The sequence below is a fragment of the Ascaphus truei genome, chromosome 5, assembly GCF_040206685.1.
Source record: "Ascaphus truei isolate aAscTru1 chromosome 5, aAscTru1.hap1, whole genome shotgun sequence".
Classification (NCBI taxonomy): domain Eukaryota; kingdom Metazoa; phylum Chordata; class Amphibia; order Anura; family Ascaphidae; genus Ascaphus; species Ascaphus truei.
In genome coordinates, this window is record NC_134487.1 from 231,200,117 (window position 1) to 231,223,508 (window position 23,392).

A 23,392-nucleotide genomic window follows, 5' to 3' on the forward strand; every position below is an offset into this window, starting at 1 on the left:
TGCCAGAATGCCCTCCTTCAGCACAGACCAGAAAGGCATTGTGATAAGCGTATCCCCGGTATAGTCAGGGGTTAATGGGAGTCGTCCCCTTCCCCCCAGTATACGGCCAGAACCATGGACCCGGTACTTTTCGTTCGGACTGTCTCCAACCAGCCATAATGTTGTGAGAGTGAAATTATGTCTAAGTCCAGCTTTGGTACAGTACATTAGAAGCAACTCTGAAACTTAACCTAAGCGTTTTTCGAAGCTACTTTTTGGCTAACTTCTTATAGGAAGGTCTAGGAGCTCTGAAAATGAACGTGCGCGTCTTTCACTCTTCCCGAGGGACTTAGAAGAATTTTGTGATATTTTTTATTAAAATGGTGTATAAGGGTATATATACAGTATAAATATATTTTATGCACTGTATATGAGCTGGCGATTTCTAAGTCTGTGGTTCCGAGAGGGGGTAACCAGGCTCACTAATAAAGGTCAAGCCACTTGGCTGCCAGAATGCCCTCCTTCAGCACAGACCAGAAAGGCATTGTGATAAGCGTATCCCCGGTATAGTCAGGGATTAATGGGAGTCGTCCCCGTCCCCCCAGTATACGGCCAGAACCATGGACCCGGTACTTGTGGGTCGGACTGTCTCCAACCAGCCATAATGTTGTGAGAGTGAAATTATGTCTAAGTCCAGCTTTGGTACATTAGAAGCAACTCTGAAACTTAACCTAAGCGTTTTTCGAAGCTACTTTCTGGCTAACTTCTTATAGGAAGGTCTAGGAGCTCTGAAAATGAACGTGCGCGTCTTTCACTCTTCCCGAGGGACTTAGAAGAATTTTGTGATATTTTTTATTAAAATGGTGTATAAGTGTATATATATAAATATATTTTATGCACTGTATATGAGCTGGCGATTTCTAAGTCTGTGGTTCCGAGACGGGGTAACCAGGCTCACTAATAAAGGTCAAGCCACTTGGCTGCCAGAATGCCCTCCTTCAGCACAGACCAGAAAGGCATTGTGATAAGCGTATCCCCGGTATAGTCAGGGGTTAATGGGAGTCGTCCCCTTCCCCCCAGTATACGGCCAGAACCATGGACCCGGTACTTTTCGTTCGGACTGTCTCCAACCAGCCATAATGTTGTGAGAGTGAAATTATGTCTAAGTCCAGCTTTGGTACATTAGAAGCAACTCTGAAACTTAACCTAAGCGTTTTTCGAAGCTACTTTTTGGCTAACTTCTTATAGGAAGGTCTAGGAGCTCTGAAAATGAACGTGCGCGTCTTTCACTCTTCCCGAGGGACTTAGAAGAATTTTGTGATATTTTTTATTAAAATGGTGTATAAGGGTATATATATAAATATATTTTATGCACTGTATATGAGCTGGCGATTTCTAAGTCTGTGGTTCCGAGAGGGGGTAACCAGGCTCACTAATAAAGGTCAAGCCACTTGGCTGCCAGAATGCCCTCCTTCAGCACAGACCAGAAAGGCATTGTGATAAGCGTATCCCCGGTATAGTCAGGGGTTAATGGGAGTCGTCCCCTTCCCCCCAGTATACGGCCAGAACCATGGACCCGGTACTTTTCGTTCGGACTGTCTCCAACCAGCCATAATGTTGTGAGAGTGAAATTATGTCTAAGTCCAGCTTTGGTACATTAGAAGCAACTCTGAAACTTAACCTAAGCGTTTTTCGAAGCTACTTTTTGGCTAACTTCTTATAGGAAGGTCTAGGAGCTCTGAAAATGAACGTGCGCGTCTTTCACTCTTCCCGAGGGACTTAGAAGAATTTTGTGATATTTTTTATTAAAATGGTGTATAAGGGTATATATATAAATATATTTTATGCACTGTATATGAGCTGGCGATTTCTAAGTCTGTGGTTCCGAGAGGGGGTAACCAGGCTCACTAATAAAGGTCAAGCCACTTGGCTGCCAGAATGCCCTCCTTCAGCACAGACCAGAAAGGCATTGTGATAAGCGTATCCCCGGTATAGTCAGGGGTTAATGGGAGTCGTCCCCTTCCCCCCAGTATACGGCCAGAACCATGGACCCGGTACTTTTCGTTCGGACTGTCTCCAACCAGCCATAATGTTGTGAGAGTGAAATTATGTCTAAGTCCAGCTTTGGTACAGTACATTAGAAGCAACTCTGAAACTTAACCTAAGCGTTTTTCGAAGCTACTTTTTGGCTAACTTCTTATAGGAAGGTCTAGGAGCTCTGAAAATGAACGTGCGCGTCTTTCACTCTTCCCGAGGGACTTAGAAGAATTTTGTGATATTTTTTATTAAAATGGTGTATAAGGGTATATATACAGTATAAATATATTTTATGCACTGTATATGAGCTGGCGATTTCTAAGTCTGTGGTTCCGAGAGGGGGTAACCAGGCTCACTAATAAAGGTCAAGCCACTTGGCTGCCAGAATGCCCTCCTTCAGCACAGACCAGAAAGGCATTGTGATAAGCGTATCCCCGGTATAGTCAGGGATTAATGGGAGTCGTCCCCGTCCCCCCAGTATACGGCCAGAACCATGGACCCGGTACTTGTGGGTCGGACTGTCTCCAACCAGCCATAATGTTGTGAGAGTGAAATTATGTCTAAGTCCAGCTTTGGTACATTAGAAGCAACTCTGAAACTTAACCTAAGCGTTTTTCGAAGCTACTTTCTGGCTAACTTCTTATAGGAAGGTCTAGGAGCTCTGAAAATGAACGTGCGCGTCTTTCACTCTTCCCGAGGGACTTAGAAGAATTTTGTGATATTTTTTATTAAAATGGTGTATAAGTGTATATATATAAATATATTTTATGCACTGTATATGAGCTGGCGATTTCTAAGTCTGTGGTTCCGAGACGGGGTAACCAGGCTCACTAATAAAGGTCAAGCCACTTGGCTGCCAGAATGCCCTCCTTCAGCACAGACCAGAAAGGCATTGTGATAAGCGTATCCCCGGTATAGTCAGGGGTTAATGGGAGTCGTCCCCTTCCCCCCAGTATACGGCCAGAACCATGGACCCGGTACTTTTCGTTCGGACTGTCTCCAACCAGCCATAATGTTGTGAGAGTGAAATTATGTCTAAGTCCAGCTTTGGTACATTAGAAGCAACTCTGAAACTTAACCTAAGCGTTTTTCGAAGCTACTTTTTGGCTAACTTCTTATAGGAAGGTCTAGGAGCTCTGAAAATGAACGTGCGCGTCTTTCACTCTTCCCGAGGGACTTAGAAGAATTTTGTGATATTTTTTATTAAAATGGTGTATAAGTGTATATATATAAATATATTTTATGCACTGTATATGAGCTGGCGATTTCTAAGTCTGTGGTTCCGAGACGGGGTAACCAGGCTCACTAATAAAGGTCAAGCCACTTGGCTGCCAGAATGCCCTCCTTCAGCACAGACCAGAAAGGCATTGTGATAAGCGTATCCCCGGTATAGTCAGGGGTTAATGGGAGTCGTCCCCTTCCCCCCAGTATACGGCCAGAACCATGGACCCGGTACTTTTCGTTCGGACTGTCTCCAACCAGCCATAATGTTGTGAGAGTGAAATTATGTCTAAGTCCAGCTTTGGTACATTAGAAGCAACTCTGAAACTTAACCTAAGCGTTTTTCGAAGCTACTTTTTGGCTAACTTCTTATAGGAAGGTCTAGGAGCTCTGAAAATGAACGTGCGCGTCTTTCACTCTTCCCGAGGGACTTAGAAGAATTTTGTGATATTTTTTATTAAAATGGTGTATAAGGGTATATATATAAATATATTTTATGCACTGTATATGAGCTGGCGATTTCTAAGTCTGTGGTTCCGAGAGGGGGTAACCAGGCTCACTAATAAAGGTCAAGCCACTTGGCTGCCAGAATGCCCTCCTTCAGCACAGACCAGAAAGGCATTGTGATAAGCGTATCCCCGGTATAGTCAGGGGTTAATGGGAGTCGTCCCCGTCCCCCCAGTATACGGCCAGAACCATGGACCCGGTACTTGTGGTTCGGACTGTCTCCAACCAGCCATAATGTTGTGAGAGTGAAATTATGTCTAAGTCCAGCTTTGGTACATTAGAAGCAACTCTGAAACTTAACCTAAGCGTTTTTCGAAGCTACTTTCTGGCTAACTTCTTATAGGAAGGTCTAGGAGCTCTGAAAATGAACGTGCGCGTCTTTCACTCTTCCCGAGGGACTTAGAAGAATTTTGTGATATTTTTTATTAAAATGGTGTATAAGGGTATATATATAAATATATTTTATGCACTGTATATGAGCTGGCGATTTCTAAGTCTGTGGTTCCGAGAGGGGGTAACCAGGCTCACTAATAAAGGTCAAGCCACTTGGCTGCCAGAATGCCCTCCTTCAGCACAGACCAGAAAGGCATTGTGATAAGCGTATCCCCGGTATAGTCAGGGGTTAATGGGAGTCGTCCCCTTCCCCCCAGTATACGGCCAGAACCATGGACCCGGTACTTGTCGTTCGGACTGTCTCCAACCAGCCATAATGTTGTGAGAGTGAAATTATGTCTAAGTCCAGCTTTGGTACATTAGAAGCAACTCTGAAACTTAACCTAAGCGTTTTTCGAAGCTACTTTTTGGCTAACTTCTTATAGGAAGGTCTAGGAGCTCTGAAAATGAACGTGCGCGTCTTTCACTCTTCCCGAGGGACTTAGAAGAATTTTGTGATATTTTTTATTAAAATGGTGTATAAGGGTATATATATAAATATATTTTATGCACTGTATATGAGCTGGCGATTTCTAAGTCTGTGGTTCCGAGAGGGGGTAACCAGGCTCACTAATAAAGGTCAAGCCACTTGGCTGCCAGAATGCCCTCCTTCAGCACAGACCAGAAAGGCATTGTGATAAGCGTATCCCCGGTATAGTCAGGGGTTAATGGGAGTCGTCCCCTTCCCCCCAGTATACGGCCAGAACCATGGACCCGGTACTTGTCGTTCGGACTGTCTCCAACCAGCCATAATGTTGTGAGAGTGAAATTATGTCTAAGTCCAGCTTTGGTACAATAGAAGCAACTCTGAAACTTAACCTAAGCGTTTTTCGAAGCTACTTTTTGGCTAACTTCTTATAGGAAGGTCTAGGAGCTCTGAAAATGAACATGCGCGTCTTTCACTCTTCCCGAGGGACTTAGAAGAATTTTGTGATATTTTTTATTAAAATGGTGTATAAGGGTATATATATAAATATATTTTATGCACTGTATATGAGCTGGCGATTTCTAAGTCTGTGGTTCCGAGAGGGGGTAACCAGGCTCACTAATAAAGGTCAAGCCACTTGGCTGCCAGAATGGCCTGCTTCAGCACAGACCAGAAAGGCATTGTGATAAGCGTATCCCCGGTATAGTCAGGGGTTAATGGGAGTCGTCCCCGTCCCCCCAGTATACGGCCAGAACCATGGACCCTGTACTTGTGGGTCGGACTGTCTCCAACCAGCCATAATGTTGTGAGAGTGAAATTATGTCTAAGTCCAGCTTTGGTACATTAGAAGCAACTCTGAAACTTAACCTAAGCGTTTTTCGAAGCTACTTTTTGGCTAACTTCTTATAGGAAGTTCTAGGAGCTCTGAAAATGAACGTGCGCGTCTTTCACTCTTCCCGAGGGACTTAGAAGAATTTTGTGATATTTTTTTATTAAAATGGTGTATAAGGGTATATATATAAATATATTTTATGCACTGTATATGAGCTGGCGATTTCTAAGTCTGTGGTTCCGAGAGGGGGTAACCAGGCTCACTAATAAAGGTCAAGCCACTTGGCTGCCAGAATGCCCTCCTTCAGCACAGACCAGAAAGGCATTGTGATAAGCGTATCCCCGGTATAGTCAGGGGTTAATGGGAGTCGTCCCCTTCCCCCCAGTATACGGCCAGAACCATGGACCCGGTACTTGTCGTTCGGACTGTCTCCAACCAGCCATAATGTTGTGAGAGTGAAATTATGTCTAAGTCCAGCTTTGGTACATTAGAAGCAACTCTGAAACTTAACCTAAGCGTTTTTCGAAGCTACTTTTTGGCTAACTTCTTATAGGAAGGTCTAGGAGCTCTGAAAATGAACATGCGCGTCTTTCACTCTTCCCGAGGGACTTAGAAGAATTTTGTGATATTTTTTATTAAAATGGTGTATAAGGGTATATATATAAATATATTTTATGCACTGTTTATGAGCTGGCGATTTCTAAGTCTGTGGTTCCGAGAGGGGGTAACCAGGCTCACTAATAAAGGTCAAGCCACTTGGCTGCCAGAATGCCCTGCTTCAGCACAGACCAGAAAGGCATTGTGATAAGCGTATCCCCGGTATAGTCAGAGGTTAATGGGAGTCGTCCCCGTCCCCCCAGTATACGGCCAGAACCATGGACCCGGTACTTGTGGTTCGGACTGTCTGCAACCAGCCATAATGTTGTGAGTGAAATTATGTCTAAGTCCAGCTTTGGTACATTAGAAGCAACTCTGAAACTTAACCTAAGCGTTTTTCGAAGCTACTTTTTGGCTAACTTCTTATAGGAAGGTCTAGGAGCTCTGAAAATGAACGTGCGCGTCTTTCACTCTTCCCGAGGGACTTAGAAGAATTTTGTGATAATTTTTATTAAAATGGTGTATAAGGGTATATATATATAAATATATTTTATGCACTGTATATGAGCTGGCGATTTCTAAGTCTGTGGTTCCGAGAGGGGGTAACCAGGCTCACTAATAAAGGTCAAGCCACTTGGCTGCCAGAATGCCCTGCTTCAGCACAGACCAGAAAGCCATTGTGATAAGCGTATCCCCGGTATAGTCAGGGGTTAATGGGAGTCGTCCCCTTCCCCCCAGTATACGGCCAGAACCATGGACCCGGTACTTGTCGTTCGGACTGTCTCCAACCAGCCATAATGTTGTGAGAGTGAAATTATGTCTAAGTCCAGCTTTGGTACATTAGAAGCAACTCTGAAACTTAACCTAAGCGTTTTTCGAAGCTACTTTTTGGCTAACTTCTTATAGGAAGGTCTAGGAGCTCTGAAAATGAACATGCGCGTCTTTCACTCTTCCCGAGGGACTTAGAATAATTTTGTGATATTTTTTATTAAAATGGTGTATAAGGGTATATATATAAATATATTTTATGCACTGTATATGAGCTGGCGATTTCTAAGTCTGTGGTTCCGAGAGGGGGTAACCAGGCTCACTAATAAAGGTCAAGCCACTTGGCTGCCAGAATGCCCTCCTTCAGCACAGACCAGAAAGGCATTGTGATAAGCGTATCCCCGGTATAGTCAGGGGTTAATGGGAGTCGTCCCCTTCCCCCCAGTATACGGCCAGAACCATGGACCCGGTACTTGTCGTTCGGACTGTCTCCAACCAGCCATAATGTTGTGAGAGTGAAATTATGTCTAAGTCCAGCTTTGGTACATTAGAAGCAACTCTGAAACTTAACCTAAGCGTTTTTCGAAGCTACTTTTTGGCTAACTTCTTATAGGAAGGTCTAGGAGCTCTGAAAATGAACGTGCGCGTCTTTCACTCTTCCCGAGGGACTTAGAAGAATTTTGTGATATTTTTTATTAAAATGGTGTATAAGGGTATATATATAAATATATTTTATGCACTGTATATGAGCTGGCGATTTCTAAGTCTGTGGTTCCGAGAGGGGGTAACCAGGCTCACTAATAAAGGTCAAGCCACTTGGCTGCCAGAATGGCCTGCTTCAGCACAGACCAGAAAGGCATTGTGATAAGCGTATCCCCGGTATAGTCAGGGGTTAATGGGAGTCCCCCCCGTCCCCCCAGTATACGGCCAGAACCATGGACCCTGTACTTGTGGGTCGGACTGTCTCCAACCAGCCATAATGTTGTGAGAGTGAAATTATGTCTAAGTCCAGCTTTGGTACATTAGAAGCAACTCTGAAACTTAACCTAAGCGTTTTTCGAAGCTACTTTTTGGCTAACTTCTTATAGGAAGGTCTATGAGCTCTGAAAATGAACGTGCGCGTCTTTCACTCTTCCCGAGGGACTTAGAAGAATTTTGTGATAATTTTTATTAAAATGGTGTATAAGGGTATATATATATAAATATATTTTATGCACTGTTTATGAGCTGGCGATTTCTAAGTCTGTGGTTCCGAGAGGGGGTAACCAGGCTCACTAATAAAGGTCAAGCCACTTGGCTGCCAGAATGCCCTGCTTCAGCACAGACCAGAAAGGCATTGTGATAAGCGTATCCCCGGTATAGTCAGGGGTTAATGGGAGTCGTCCCCGTCCCCCCAGTATACGGCCAGAACCATGGACCCTGTACTTGTGGGTCGGACTGTCTCCAACCAGCCATAATGTTGTGAGAGTGAAATTATGTCTAAGTCCAGCTTTGGTACATTAGAAGCAACTCTGAAACTTAACCTAAGCGTTTTTCGAAGCTACTTTTTGGCTAACTTCTTATAGGAAGGTCTAGGAGCTCTGAAAATGAACATGCGCGTCTTTCACTCTTCCCGAGGGACTTAGAAGAATTTTGTGATATTTTTATTAAAATGGTGTATAAGGGTATATGTATAAATATATTTTATGCACTGTATATGAGCTGGCGATTTCTAAGTCTGTGGTTCCGAGAGGGGGTAACCAGGCTCACTAATAAAGGTCAAGCCACTTGGCTGCCAGAATGCCCTCCTTCAGCACAGACCAGAAAGGCATTGTGATAAGCGTATCCCCGGTATAGTCAGGGGTTAATGGGAGTCGTCCCCTTCCCCCCAGTATACGGCCAGAACCATGGACCCGGTACTTGTCGTTCGGACTGTCTCCAACCAGCCATAATGTTGTGAGAGTGAAATTATGTCTAAATCCAGCTTTGGTACATTAGAAGCAACTCTGAAACTTAACCTAAGCGTTTTTCGAAGCTACTTTTTGGCTAACTTCTTATAGGAAGGTCTAGGAGCTCTGAAAATGAACGTGCGCGTCTTTCACTCTTCCCGAGGGACTTAGAAGAATTTTGTGATAATTTTTATTAAAATGGTGTATAAGGGTATATATATATAAATATATTTTATGCACTGTTTATGAGCTGGCGATTTCTAAGTCTGTGGTTCCGAGAGGGGGTAACCAGGCTCACTAATAAAGGTCAAGCCACTTGGCTGCCAGAATGCCCTGCTTCAGCACAGACCAGAAAGGCATTGTGATAAGCGTATCCCCGGTATAGTCAGGGGTTAATGGGAGTCGTCCCCGTCCCCCCAGTATACGGCCAGAACCATGGACCCTGTACTTGTGGGTCGGACTGTCTCCAACCAGCCATAATGTTGTGAGAGTGAAATTATGTCTAAGTCCAGCTTTGGTACATTAGAAGCAACTCTGAAACTTAACCTAAGCGTTTTTCGAAGCTACTTTTTGGCTAACTTCTTATAGGAAGGTCTAGGAGCTCTGAAAATGAACGTGCGCGTCTTTCACTCTTCCCGAGGGACTTAGAAGAATTTTGTGATATTTTTTATTAAAATGGTGTATAAGGGTATATATATAAATATATTTTATGCACTGTATATGAGCTGGCGATTTCTAAGTCTGTGGTTCCGAGAGGGGGTAACCAGGCTCACTAATAAAGGTCAAGCCACTTGGCTGCCAGAATGGCCTGCTTCAGCACAGACCAGAAATGCATTGTGATAAGCGTATCCCCGGTATAGTCAGGGGTTAATGGGAGTCGTCCCCGTCCCCCCAGTATACGGCCAGAACCATGGACCCTGTACTTGTGGGTCGGACTGTCTCCAACCAGCCATAAGGTTGTGAGAGTGAAATTATGTCTAAGTCCAGCTTTGGTACATTAGAAGCAACTCTGAAACTTAACCTAAGCGTTTTTCGAAGCTACTTTTTGGCTAACTTCTTATAGGAAGGTCTAGGAGCTCTGAAAATGAACGTGCGCGTCTTTCACTCTTCCCGAGGGACTTAGAAGAATTTTGTGATAATTTTTATTAAAATGGTGTATAAGGGTATATATATATAAATATATTTTATGCACTGTTTATGAGCTTGCGATTTCTAAGTCTGTGGTTCCGAGAGGGGGTAACCAGGCTCACTAATAAAGGTCAAGCCACTTGGCTGCCAGAATGCCCTGCTTCAGCACAGACCAGAAAGGCATTGTGATAAGCGTATCCCCGGTATAGTCAGGGGTTAATGGGAGTCGTCCCCGTCCCCCCAGTATACGGCCAGAACCATGGACCCTGTACTTGTGGGTCGGACTGTCTCCAACCAGCCATAATGTTGTGAGAGTGAAATTATGTCTAAGTCCAGCTTTGGTACATTAGAAGCAACTCTGAAACTTAACCTAAGCGTTTTTCGAAGCTACTTTTTGGCTAACTTCTTATAGGAAGGTCTAGGAGCTCTGAAAATGAACATGCGCGTCTTTCACTCTTCCCGAGGGACTAAGAAAGAATTTTGTGATATTTTTATTAAAATGGTGTATAAGGGTATATATATAAATATATTTTATGCACTGTATATGAGCTGGCGATTTCTAAGTCTGTGGTTCCGAGAGGGGGTAACCAGGCTCACTAATAAAGGTCAAGCCACTTGGCTGCCAGAATGGCCTGCTTCAGCACAGACCAGAAATGCATTGTGATAAGCGTATCCCCGGTATAGTCAGGGGTTAATGGGAGTCGTCCCCGTCCCCCCAGTATACGGCCAGAACCATGGACCCTGTACTTGTGGGTCGGACTGTCTCCAACCAGCCATAAGGTTGTGAGAGTGAAATTATGTCTAAGTCCAGCTTTGGTACATTAGAAGCAACTCTGAAACTTAACCTAAGCGTTTTTCGAAGCTACTTTTTGGCTAACTTCTTATAGGAAGGTCTAGGAGCTCTGAAAATGAACGTGCGCGTCTTTCACTCTTCCCGAGGGACTTAGAAGAATTTTGTGATAATTTTTATTAAAATGGTGTATAAGGGTATATATATATAAATATATTTTATGCACTGTTTATGAGCTTGCGATTTCTAAGTCTGTGGTTCCGAGAGGGGGTAACCAGGCTCACTAATAAAGGTCAAGCCACTTGGCTGCCAGAATGCCCTGCTTCAGCACAGACCAGAAAGGCATTGTGATAAGCGTATCCCCGGTATAGTCAGGGGTTAATGGGAGTCGTCCCCGTCCCCCCAGTATACGGCCAGAACCATGGACCCTGTACTTGTGGGTCGGACTGTCTCCAACCAGCCATAATGTTGTGAGAGTGAAATTATGTCTAAGTCCAGCTTTGGTACATTAGAAGCAACTCTGAAACTTAACCTAAGCGTTTTTCGAAGCTACTTTTTGGCTAACTTCTTATAGGAAGGTCTAGGAGCTCTGAAAATGAACATGCGCGTCTTTCACTCTTCCCGAGGGACTAAGAAAGAATTTTGTGATATTTTTATTAAAATGGTGTATAAGGGTATATATATAAATATATTTTATGCACTGTATATGAGCTGGCGATTTCTAAGTCTGTGGTTCCGAGAGGGGGTAACCAGGCTCACTAATAAAGGTCAAGCCACTTGGCTGCCAGAATGCCCTCCTTCAGCACAGACCAGAAAGGCATTGTGATAAGCGTATCCCCGGTATAGTCAGGGGTTAATGGGAGTCGTCCCCTTCCCCCCAGTATACGGCCAGAACCATGGACCCGGTACTTGTCGTTCGGACTGTCTCCAACCAGCCATAATGTTGTGAGAGTGAAATTATGTCTAAGTCCAGCTTTGGTACATTAGAAGCAACTCTGAAACTTAACCTAAGCGTTTTTCGAAGCTACTTTTTGGCTAACTTCTTATAGGAAGGTCTAGGAGCTCTGAAAATGAACATGCGCGTCTTTCACTCTTCCCGAGGGACTTAGAAGAATTTTGTGATATTTTTTATTAAAATGGTGTATAAGGGTATATATATAAATATATTTTATGCACTGTATATGAGCTGGCGATTTCTAAGTCTGTGGTTCCGAGAGGGGGTAACCAGGCTCACTAATAAAGGTCAAGCCACTTGGCTGCCAGAATGCCCTGCTTCAGCACAGACCAGAAAGGCATTGTGATAAGCGTATCCCCGGTATAGTCAGAGGTTAATGGGAGTCGTCCCCGTCCCCCCAGTATACGGCCAGAACCATGGACCCGGTACTTGTGGTTCGGACTGTCTGCAACCAGCCATAATGTTGTGAGTGAAATTATGTCTAAGTCCAGCTTTGGTACATTAGAAGCAACTCTGAAACTTAACCTAAGCGTTTTTCGAAGCTACTTTTTGGCTAACTTCTTATAGGAAGGTCTAGGAGATCTGAAAATGAACGTGCGCGTCTTTCACTCTTCCCGAGGGACTTAGAAGAATTTTGTGATAATTTTTATTAAAATGGTGTATAAGGGTATATATATATAAATATATTTTATGCACTGTTTATGAGCTTGCGATTTCTAAGTCTGTGGTTCCGAGAGGGGGTAACCAGGCTCACTAATAAAGGTCAAGCCACTTGGCTGCCAGAATGCCCTGCTTCAGCACAGACCAGAAAGGCATTGTGATAAGCGTATCCCCGGTATAGTCAGGGGTTAATGGGAGTCGTCCCCGTCCCCCCAGTATACGGCCAGAACCATGGACCCTGTACTTGTGGGTCGGACTGTCTCCAACCAGCCATAATGTTGTGAGAGTGAAATTATGTCTAAGTCCAGCTTTGGTACATTAGAAGCAACTCTGAAACTTAACCTAAGCGTTTTTCGAAGCTACTTTTTGGCTAACTTCTTATAGGAAGGTCTAGGAGCTCTGAAAATGAACATGCGCGTCTTTCACTCTTCCCGAGGGACTAAGAAAGAATTTTGTGATATTTTTATTAAAATGGTGTATAAGGGTATATATATAAATATATTTTATGCACTGTATATGAGCTGGCGATTTCTAAGTCTGTGGTTCCGAGAGGGGGTAACCAGGCTCACTAATAAAGGTCAAGCCACTTGGCTGCCAGAATGCCCTGCTTCAGCACAGACCAGAAAGGCATTGTGATAAGCGTATCCCCGGTATAGTCAGGGGTTAATGGGAGTCGTCCCCTTCCCCCCAGTATACGGCCAGAACCATGGACCCGGTACTTGTCGATCGGACTGTCTCCAACCAGCCATAATGTTGTGAGAGTGAAATTATGTCTAAGTCCAGCTTTGGTACATTAGAAGCAACTCTGAAACTTAACCTAAGCGTTTTTCGAAGCTACTTTTTGCCTAACTTCTTATAGGAAGGTCTAGGAGCTCTGAAAATGAACATGCGCGTCTTTCACTCTTCCCGAGGGACTTAGAATAATTTTGTGATATTTTTTATTAAAATGGTGTATAAGGGTATATATATAAATATATTTTATGCACTGTATATGAGCTGGCGATTTCTAAGTCTGTGGTTCCGAGAGGGGGTAACCAGGCTCACTAATAAAGGTCAAGCCACTTGGCTGCCAGAATGCCCTCCTTCAGCACAGACCAGAAAGGCATTGTGATAAGCGTATCCCCGGTATAGTCAGGGGTTAATGGGAGTCGTCCCCTTCCCCCCAGTATACGGCCAGAACCATGGACCCGGTACTTGTCGTTCGGACTGTCTCCAACCAGCCATAATGTTGTGAGAGTGAAATTATGTCTAAGTCCAGCTTTGGTACATTAGAAGCAACTCTGAAACTTAACCTAAGCGTTTTTCGAAGCTACTTTTTGGCTAACTTCTTATAGGAAGGTCTAGGAGCTCTGAAAATGAACGTGCGCGTCTTTCACTCTTCCCGAGGGACTTAGAAGAATTTTGTGATATTTTTTATTAAAATGGTGTATAAGGGTATATATATAAATATATTTTATGCACTGTATATGAGCTGGCGATTTCTAAGTCTGTGGTTCCGAGAGGGGGTAACCAGGCTCACTAATAAAGGTCAAGCCACTTGGCTGCCAGAATGCCCTGCTTCAGCACAGACCAGAAAGGCATTGTGATAAGCGTATCCCCGGTATAGTCAGAGGTTAATGGGAGTCGTCCCCGTCCCCCCAGTATACGGCCAGAACCATGGACCCGGTACTTGTGGTTCGGACTGTCTGCAACCAGCCATAATGTTGTGAGTGAAATTATGTCTAAGTCCAGCTTTGGTACATTAGAAGCAACTCTGAAACTTAACCTAAGCGTTTTTCGAAGCTACTTTTTGGCTAACTTCTTATAGGAAGGTCTAGGAGCTCTGAAAATGAACGTGCGCGTCTTTCACTCTTCCCGAGGGACTTAGAAGAATTTTGTGATAATTTTTATTAAAATGGTGTATAAGGGTATATATATATACTGTAAATATATTTTATGCACTGTATATGAGTTGGCGATTTCTAAGTCTGTGGTTCCAAGAGGGGGTAACCAGGCTCACTAATAAAGGTCAAGCCACTTGGCTGCCAGAATGCCCTCCTTCAGCACAGACCAGAAAGGCATTGTGATAAGCGTATCCCCGGTATAGTCAGGGGTTAATGGGAGTCGTCCCCTTCCCCCCAGTATACGGCCAGAACCATGGACCCGGTACTTGTCGATCGGACTGTCTCCAACCAGCCATAATGTTGTGAGAGTGAAATTATGTCTAAGTCCAGCTTTGGTACATTAGAAGCAACTCTGAAACTTAACCTAAGCGTTTTTCGAAGCTACTTTTTGCCTAACTTCTTATAGGAAGGTCTAGGAGCTCTCAAAATGAACATGCGCGTCTTTCACTCTTCCCGAGGGACTTAGAAGAATTTTGTGATATTTTTTATTAAAATGGTGTATAAGGGTATATATATAAATATATTTTATGCACTGTATATGAGCTGGCGATTTCTAAGTCTGTGGTTCCGAGAGGGGGTAACCAGGCTCATTAATAAAGGTCAAGCCACTTGGCTGCCAGAATGCCCTCCTTCAGCACAGACCAGAAAGGCATTGTGATAAGCGTATCCCCGGTATAGTCAGGGGTTAATGGGAGTCGTCCCCTTCCCCCCAGTATACGGCCAGAACCATGGACCCGGTACTTGTCGTTCGGACTGTCTCCAACCAGCCATAATGTTGTGAGAGTGAAATTATGTCTAAGTCCAGCTTTGGTACATTAGAAGCAACTCTGAAACTTAACCTAAGCGTTTTTCGAAGCTACTTTTTGGCTAACTTCTTATAGGAAGGTCTAGGAGCTCTGAAAATGAACGTGCGCGTCTTTCACTCTTCCCGAGGGACTTAGAAGAATTTTGTGATATTTTTTATTAAAATGGTGTATAAGGGTATATATATAAATATATTTTATGCACTGTATATGAGCTGGCGATTTCTAAGTCTGTGGTTCCGAGAGGGGGTAACCAGGCTCATTAATAAAGGTCAAGCCACTTGGCTGCCAGAATGCCCTCCTTCAGCACAGACCAGAAAGGCATTGTGATAAGCGTATCCCCGGTATAGTCAGGGGTTAATGGGAGTCGTCCCCTTCCCCCCAGTATACGGCCAGAACCATGGACCCGGTACTTGTCGTTCGGACTGTCTCCAACCAGCCATAATGTTGTGAGAGTGAAATTATGTCTAAGTCCAGCTTTGGTACATTAGAAGCAACTCTGAAACTTAACCTAAGCGTTTTTCGAAGCTACTTTTTGGCTAACTTCTTATAGGAAGGTCTAGGAGCTCTGAAAATGAACGTGCGCGTCTTTCACTCTTCCCGAGGGACTTAGAAGAATTTTGTGATATTTTTTATTAAAATGGTGTATAAGGGTATATATATAAATATATTTTATGCACTGTATATGAGCTGGCGATTTCTAAGTCTGTGGTTCCGAGAGGGGGTAACCAGGCTCACTAATAAAGGTCAAGCCACTTGGCTGCCAGAATGGCCTGCTTCAGCACAGACCAGAAAGGCATTGTGATAAGCGTATCCCCGGTATAGTCAGGGGTTAATGGGAGTCGTCCCCGTCCCCCCAGTATACGGCCAGAACCATGGACCCTGTACTTGTGGGTCGGACTGTCTCCAACCAGCCATAATGTTGTGAGAGTGAAATGATGTCTAAGTCCAGCTTTGGTACATTAGAAGCAACTCTGAAACTTAACCTAAGCGTTTTTCGAAGCTACTTTTTGGCTAACTTCTTATAGGAAGGTCTAGGAGCTCTGAAAATGAACGTGCGCGTCTTTCACTCTTCCCGAGGGACTTAGAAGAATTTTGTGATAATTTTTATTAAAATGGTGTATAAGGGTATATATATATATAAATATATTTTATGCACTGTTTATGAGCTGGCGATTTCTAAGTCTGTGGTTCCGAGAGGGGGTAACCAGGCTCACTAATAAAGGTCAAGCCACTTGGCTGCCAGAATGCCCTGCTTCAGCACAGACCAGAAAGGCATTGTGATAAGCGTATCCCCGGTATAGTCAGGGGTTAATGGGAGTCGTCCCCGTCCCCCCAGTATACGGCCAGAACCATGGACCCTGTACTTGTGGGTCGGACTGTCTCCAACCAGCCATAATGTTGTGAGAGTGAAATTATGTCTAAGTCCAGCTTTGGTACACAAGAAGCAACTCTGAAACTTAACCTAAGCGTTTTTCGAAGCTACTTTTTGGCTAAATTCTTATAGGAAGGTCTAGGAGCTCTGAAATAGAACATGCGCGTCTTTCACTCTTCCCGAGGGACTTAGAAGAATTTTGTGATATTTTTATTAAAATGGTGTATAAGGGTATATGTATAAATATATTTTATGCACTGTATATGAGCTGGCGATTTCTAAGTCTGTGGTTCCGAGAGGGGGTAACCAGGCTCACTAATAAAGGTCAAGCCACTTGGCTGCCAGAATGCCCTCCTTCAGCACAGACCAGAAAGGCATTGTGATAAGCGTATCCCCGGTATAGTCAGGGGTTAATGGGAGTCGTCCCCTTCCCCCCAGTATACGGCCAGAACCATGGACCCGGTACTTGTCGTTCGGACTGTCTCCAACCAGCCATAATGTTGTGAGAGTGAAATTATGTCTAAGTCCAGCTTTGGTACATTAGAAGCAACTCTGAAACTTAACCTAAGCGTTTTTCGAAGCTACTTTTTGGCTAACTTCTTATAGGAAGGTCTAGGAGCTCTGAAAATGAACGTGCGCGTCTTTCACTCTTCCCGAGGGACTTAGAAGAATTTTGTGATATTTTTTATTAAAATGGTGTATAAGGGTATATATATAAATATATTTTATGCACTGTATATGAGCTGGCGATTTCTAAGTCTGTGGTTCCGAGAGGGGGTAACCAGGCTCACTAATAAAGGTCAAGCCACTTGGCTGCCAGAATGCCCTCCTTCAGCACAGACCAGAAAGGCATTGTGATAAGCGTATCCCCGGTATAGTCAGGGGTTAATGGGAGTCGTCCCCTTCCCCCCAGTATACGGCCAGAACCATGGACCCGGTATTTGTGGTTCGGACTGTCTCCAACCAGCCATAATGTTGTGAGTGAAATTATGTCTAAGTCCAGCTTTGGTACATTAGAAGCAACTCTGAAACTTAACCTAAGCGTTTTTCGAAGCTACTTTTTGGCTAACTTCTTATAGGAAGGTCTAGGAGCTCTGAAAATGAACGTGCGCGTCTTTCACTCTTCCCGAGGGACTTAGAAGAATTTTGTGATAATTTTTATTAAAATGGTGTATAAGGGTATATATATATAAATATATTTTATGCACTGTATATGAGCTGGCGATTTCTAAGTCTGTGGTTCCGAGAGGGGGTAACCAGGCTCACTAATAAAGGTCAAGCCACTTGGCTGCCAGAATGCCCTGCTTCAGCACAGACCAGAAAGGCATTGTGATAAGCGTATCCCCGGTATAGTCAGGGGTTAATGGGAGTCGTCCCCGTCCCCCCAGTATACGGCCAGAACCATGGACCCGGTACTTGAGTTCGGACTGTCTCCAACCAGCCATAATGTTGTGAGTGAAATTATGTCTAAGTCCAGCTTTGGTACATTAGAAGCAACTCTGAAACTTAACCTAAGCGTTTTTCGAAGCTACTTTTTGGCTAACTTCTTATAGGAAGGTCTAGGAGCTCTGAAAATGAACGTGCGCGTCTTTCACTCTTCCCGAGGGACTTAGAAGAATTTTGTGATATTTTTTATTAAAATGGTGTATAAGGGTATATATATAAATATATTTTATGCACTGTATATGAGCTGGCGATTTCTAAGTCTGTGGTTCCGAGAGGGGGTAACCAGGCTCACTAATAAAGGTCAAGCCACTTGGCTGCCAGAATGCCCTGCTTCAGCACAGACCAGAAAGGCATTGTGATAAGCGTATCCCCGGTATAGTCAGAGGTTAATGGGAGTCGTCCCCGTCCCCCCAGTATACGGCCAGAACCATGGACCCGGTACTTGTGGTTCGGACTGTCTCCAACTAGCCATAATGTTGTGAGTGAAATTATGTCTAAGTCCAGCTTTGGTACATTAGAAGCAACTCTGAAACTTAACCTAAGCGTTTTTCGAAGCTACTTTTTGGCTAACTTCTTATAGGAAGGTCTAGGAGCTCTGAAAATGAACGTGCGCGTCTTTCACTCTTCCCGAGGGACTTAGAAGAATTTTGTGATAATTTTTATTAAAATGGTGTATAAGGGTATATATATATAAATATATTTTATGCACTGTATATGAGCTGGCGATTTCTAAGTCTGTGGTTCCGAGAGGGGGTAACCAGGCTCACTAATAAAGGTCAAGCCACTTGGCTGCCAGAATGCCCTGCTTCAGCACAGACCAGAAAGACATTGTGATAAGCGTATCCCCGGTATAGTCAGGGGTTAATGGGAGTCGTCCCCTTCCCCCCAGTATACGGCCAGAACCATGGACCCGGTACTTGTGATTCGGACTGTCTCCAACCAGCCATAATGTTGTGAGAGTGAAATTATGTCTAAGTCCAGCTTTGGTACATTAGAAGCAACTCTGAAACTTAACCTAAGCGTTTTTCGAAGCTACTTTTTGGCTAACTTCTTATAGGAAGGTCTAGGAGCTCTGAAAATGAACGTGCGCGTCTTTCACTCTTCCCGAGGGACTTAGAAGAATTTTGTGATATTTTTTATTAAAATGGTGTATAAGGGTATATATATAAATATATTTTATGCACTGTATATGAGCTGGCGATTTCTAAGTCTGTGGTTCCGAGAGGGGGTAACCAGGCTCACTAATAAAGGTCAAGCCACTTGGCTGCCAGAATGCCCTGCTTCAGCACAGACCAGAAAGGCATTGTGATAAGCGTATCCCCGGTATAGTCAGAGGTTAATGGGAGTCGTCCCCGTCCCCCCTGTATACGGCCAGAACCATGGACCCGGTACTTGTGGTTCGGACTGTCTCCAACTAGCCATAATGTTGTGAGTGAAATTATGTCTAAGTCCAGCTTTGGTACATTAGAAGCAACTCTGAAACTTAACCTAAGCGTTTTTCGAAGCTACTTTTTGGCTAACTTCTTATAGGAAGGTCTAGGAGCTCTGAAAATGAACGTGCGCGTCTTTCACTCTTCCCGAGGGACTTAGAAGAATTTTGTGATAATTTTTATTAAAATGGTGTATAAGGGTATATATATATAAATATATTTTATGCACTGTATATGAGCTGGCGATTTCTAAGTCTGTGGTTCCGAGAGGGGGTAACCAGGCTCACTAATAAAGGTCAAGCCACTTGGCTGCCAGAATGCCCTGCTTCAGCACAGACCAGAAAGGCATTGTGATAAGCGTATCCCCGGTATAGTCAGGGGTTAATGGGAGTCGTCCCCGTCCCCCCAGTATACGGCCAGAACCATGGACCCGGTACTTGTGGTTCGGACTGTCTCCAACCAGCCATAATGTTGTGAGTGAAATTATGTCTAAGTCCAGCTTTGGTACATTAGAAGCAACTCTGAAACTTAACCTAAGCGTTTTTCGAAGCTACTTTTTGGCTAACTTCTTATAGGAAGGTCTAGGAGCTCTGAAAATGAACGTGCGCGTCTTTCACTCTTCCCGAGGGACTTAGAAGAATTTTGTGATATTTTTTATTAAAATGGTGTATAAGGGTATATATATAAATATATTTTATGCACTGTATATGAGCTGGCGATTTCTAAGTCTGTGGTTCCGAGAGGGGGTAACCAGGCTCACTAATAAAGGTCAAGCCACTTGGCTGCCAGAATGCCCTGCTTCAGCACAGACCAGAAAGGCATTGTGATAAGCGTATCCCCGGTATAGTCAGGGGTTAATGGGAGTCGTCCCCGTCCCCCCAGTATACGGCCAGAACCATGGACCCGGTACTTGTGGTTCGGACTGTCTCCAACCAGCCATAATGTTGTGAGTGAAATTATGTCTAAGTCCAGCTTTGGTACATTATAAGCAACTCTGAAACTTAACCTAAGCGTTTTTCGAAGCTACTTTTTGGCTAACTTCTTATACTGTAGGAAGGTCTAGGAGCTCTGAAAATGAACGTGCGCGTCTTTCACTCTTCCCGAGGGACTTAGAAGAATTTTGTGATATTTTTTATTAAAATGGTGTATAAGGGTATATATATAAATATATTTTATGCACTGTATATGAGCTGGCGATTTCTAAGTCTGTGGTTCCGAGAGGGGGTAACCAGGCTCACTAATAAAGGTCAAGCCACTTGGCTGCCAGAATGCCCTCCTTCAGCACAGACCAGAAAGGCATTGTGATAAGCGTATCCCCGGTATAGTCAGGGGTTAATGGGAGTCGTCCCCTTCCCCCCAGTATACGGCCAGAACCATGGACCCGGTACTTGTCGTTCGGACTGTCTCCAACCAGCCATAATGTTGTGAGAGTGAAATTATGTCTAAGTCCAGCTTTGGTACATTAGAAGCAACTCTGAAACTTAACCTAAGCGTTTTTCGAAGCTACTTTTTGGCTAACTTCTTATAGGAAGGTCTAGGAGCTCTGAAAATGAACATGCGCGTCTTTCACTCTTCCCGAGGGACTTAGAAGAATTTTGTGATATTTTTTATTAAAATGGTGTATAAGGGTATATATATAAATATATTTTATGCACTGTATATGAGCTGGCGATTTCTAAGTCTGTGGTTCCGAGAGGGGGTAACCAGGCTCACTAATAAAGGTCAAGCCACTTGGCTGCCAGAATGCCCTGCTTCAGCACAGATCAGAAAGGCATTGTGATAAGCGTATCCCCGGTATAATCAGGGGTTAATGGGAGTCGTCCCCGTCCCCCCAGTATACGGCCAGAACCATGGACCCGGTACTTGTGGTTCGGACTGTCTCCAACCAGCCATAATGTTGTGAGTGAAATTATGTCTAAGTCCAGCTTTGGTACATTAGAAGCAACTCTGAAACTTAACCTAAGCGTTTTTCGAAGCTACTTTTTGGCTAACTTCTTATAGGAAGGTCTAGGAGCTCTGAAAATGAACGTGCGCGTCTTTCACTCTTCCCGAGGGACTTAGAAGAATTTTGTGATATTTTTTATTAAAATGGTGTATAAGGGTATATATATACTGTAAATATATTTTATGCACTGTATATGAGCTGGCGATTTCTAAGTATGTGGTTCCAAGAGGGGGTAACCAGGCTCACTAATAAAGGTCAAGCCACTTGGCTGCCAGAATGCCCTCCTTCAGCACAGACCAGAAAGGCATTGTGATAAGCGTATCCCCGGTATAGTCAGGGGTTAATGGGAGTCGTCCCCTTCCCCCCAGTATACGGCCAGAACCATGGACCCGGTACTTGTCGTTCGGACTGTCTCCAACCAGCCATAATGTTGTGAGAGTGAAATTATGTCTAAGTCCAGCTTTGGTACATTAGAAGCAACTCTGAAACTTAACCTAAGCGTTTTTCGAAGCTACTTTTTGCCTAACTTCTTATAGGAAGGTCTAGGAGCTCTGAGCTGAAAATGAACATGCGCGTCTTTCACTCTTCCCGAGGGACTTAGAAGAATTTTGTGATATTTTTTATTAAAATGGTGTATAAGGGTATATATATAAATATATTTTATGCACTGTATATGAGCTGGCGATTTCTAAGTCTGTGGTTCCGAGAGGGGGTAACCAGGCTCACTAATAAAGGTCAAGCCACTTGGCTGCCAGAATGCCCTCCTTCAGCACAGACCAGAAAGGCATTGTGATAAGCGTATCCCCGGTATAGTCAGGGGTTAATGGGAGTCGTCCCCTTCCCCCCAGTATACGGCCAGAACCATGGACCCGGTACTTGTCGTTCGGACTGTCTCCAACCAACCATAATGTTGTGAGAGTGAAATTATGTCTAAGTCCAGCTTTGGTACATTAGAAGCAACTCTGAAACTTAACCTAAGCGTTTTTCGAAGCTACTTTTTGGCTAACTTCTTATAGGAAGGTCTAGGAGCTCTGAAAATGAACGTGCGCGTCTTTCACTCTTCCCGAGGGACTTAGAAGAATTTTGTGATATTTTTTATTAAAATGGTGTATAAGGGTATATATATAAATATATTTTATGCACTGTATATGAGCTGGCGATTTCTAAGTCTGTGGTTCCGAGAGGGGGTAACCAGGCTCACTAATAAAGGTCAAGCCACTTGGCTGCCAGAATGGCCTGCTTCAGCACAGACCAGAAAGGCATTGTGATAAGCGTATCCCCGGTATAGTCAGGGGTTAATGGGAGTCGTCCCCGTCCCCCCAGTATACGGCCAGAACCATGGACCCTGTACTTGTATGTCGGACTGTCTCCAACCAGCCATAATGTTGTGAGAGTGAAATTATGTCTAAGTCCAGCTTTGGTACATTAGAAGCAACTCTGAAACTTAACCTAAGCGTTTTTCGAAGCTACTTTTTGGCTAACTTCTTATAGGAAGGTCTAGGAGCTCTGAAAATGAACGTGCGCGTCTTTCACTCTTCCCGAGGGACTTAGAAGAATTTTGTGATAATTTTTATTAAAATGGTGTATAAGGGTATATATATATAAATATATTTTATGCACTGTTTATGAGCTGGCGATTTCTAAGTCTGTGGTTCCGAGAGGGGGTAACCAGGCTCACTAATAAAGGTCAAGCCACTTGGCTGCCAGAATGCCCTGCTTCAGCACAGACCAGAAAGGCATTGTGATAAGCGTATCCCCGGTATAGTCAGGGGTTAATGGGAGTCGTCCCCGTCCCCCCAGTATACGGCCAGAACCATGGACCCTGTACTTGTGGGTCGGACTGTCTCCAACCAGCCATAATGTTGTGAGAGTGAAATTATGTCTAAGTCCAGCTTTGGTACATTAGAAGCAACTCTGAAACTTAACCTAAGCGTTTTTCGAAGCTACTTTTTGGCTAACTTCTTATAGGAAGGTCTAGGAGCTCTGAAAATGAACATGCGCGTCTTTCACTCTTCCCGAGGGACTTAGAAGAATTTTGTGATATTTTTATTAAAATGGTGTATAAGGGTATATGTATAAATATATTTTATGCACTGTATATGAGCTGGCGATTTCTAAGTCTGTGGTTCCGAGAGGGGGTAACCAGGCTCACTAATAAAGGTCAAGCCACTTGGCTGCCAGAATGCCCTCCTTCAGCGCAGACCAAAAAGGCATTGTGATAAGCGTATCCCCGGTATAGTCAGGGGTTA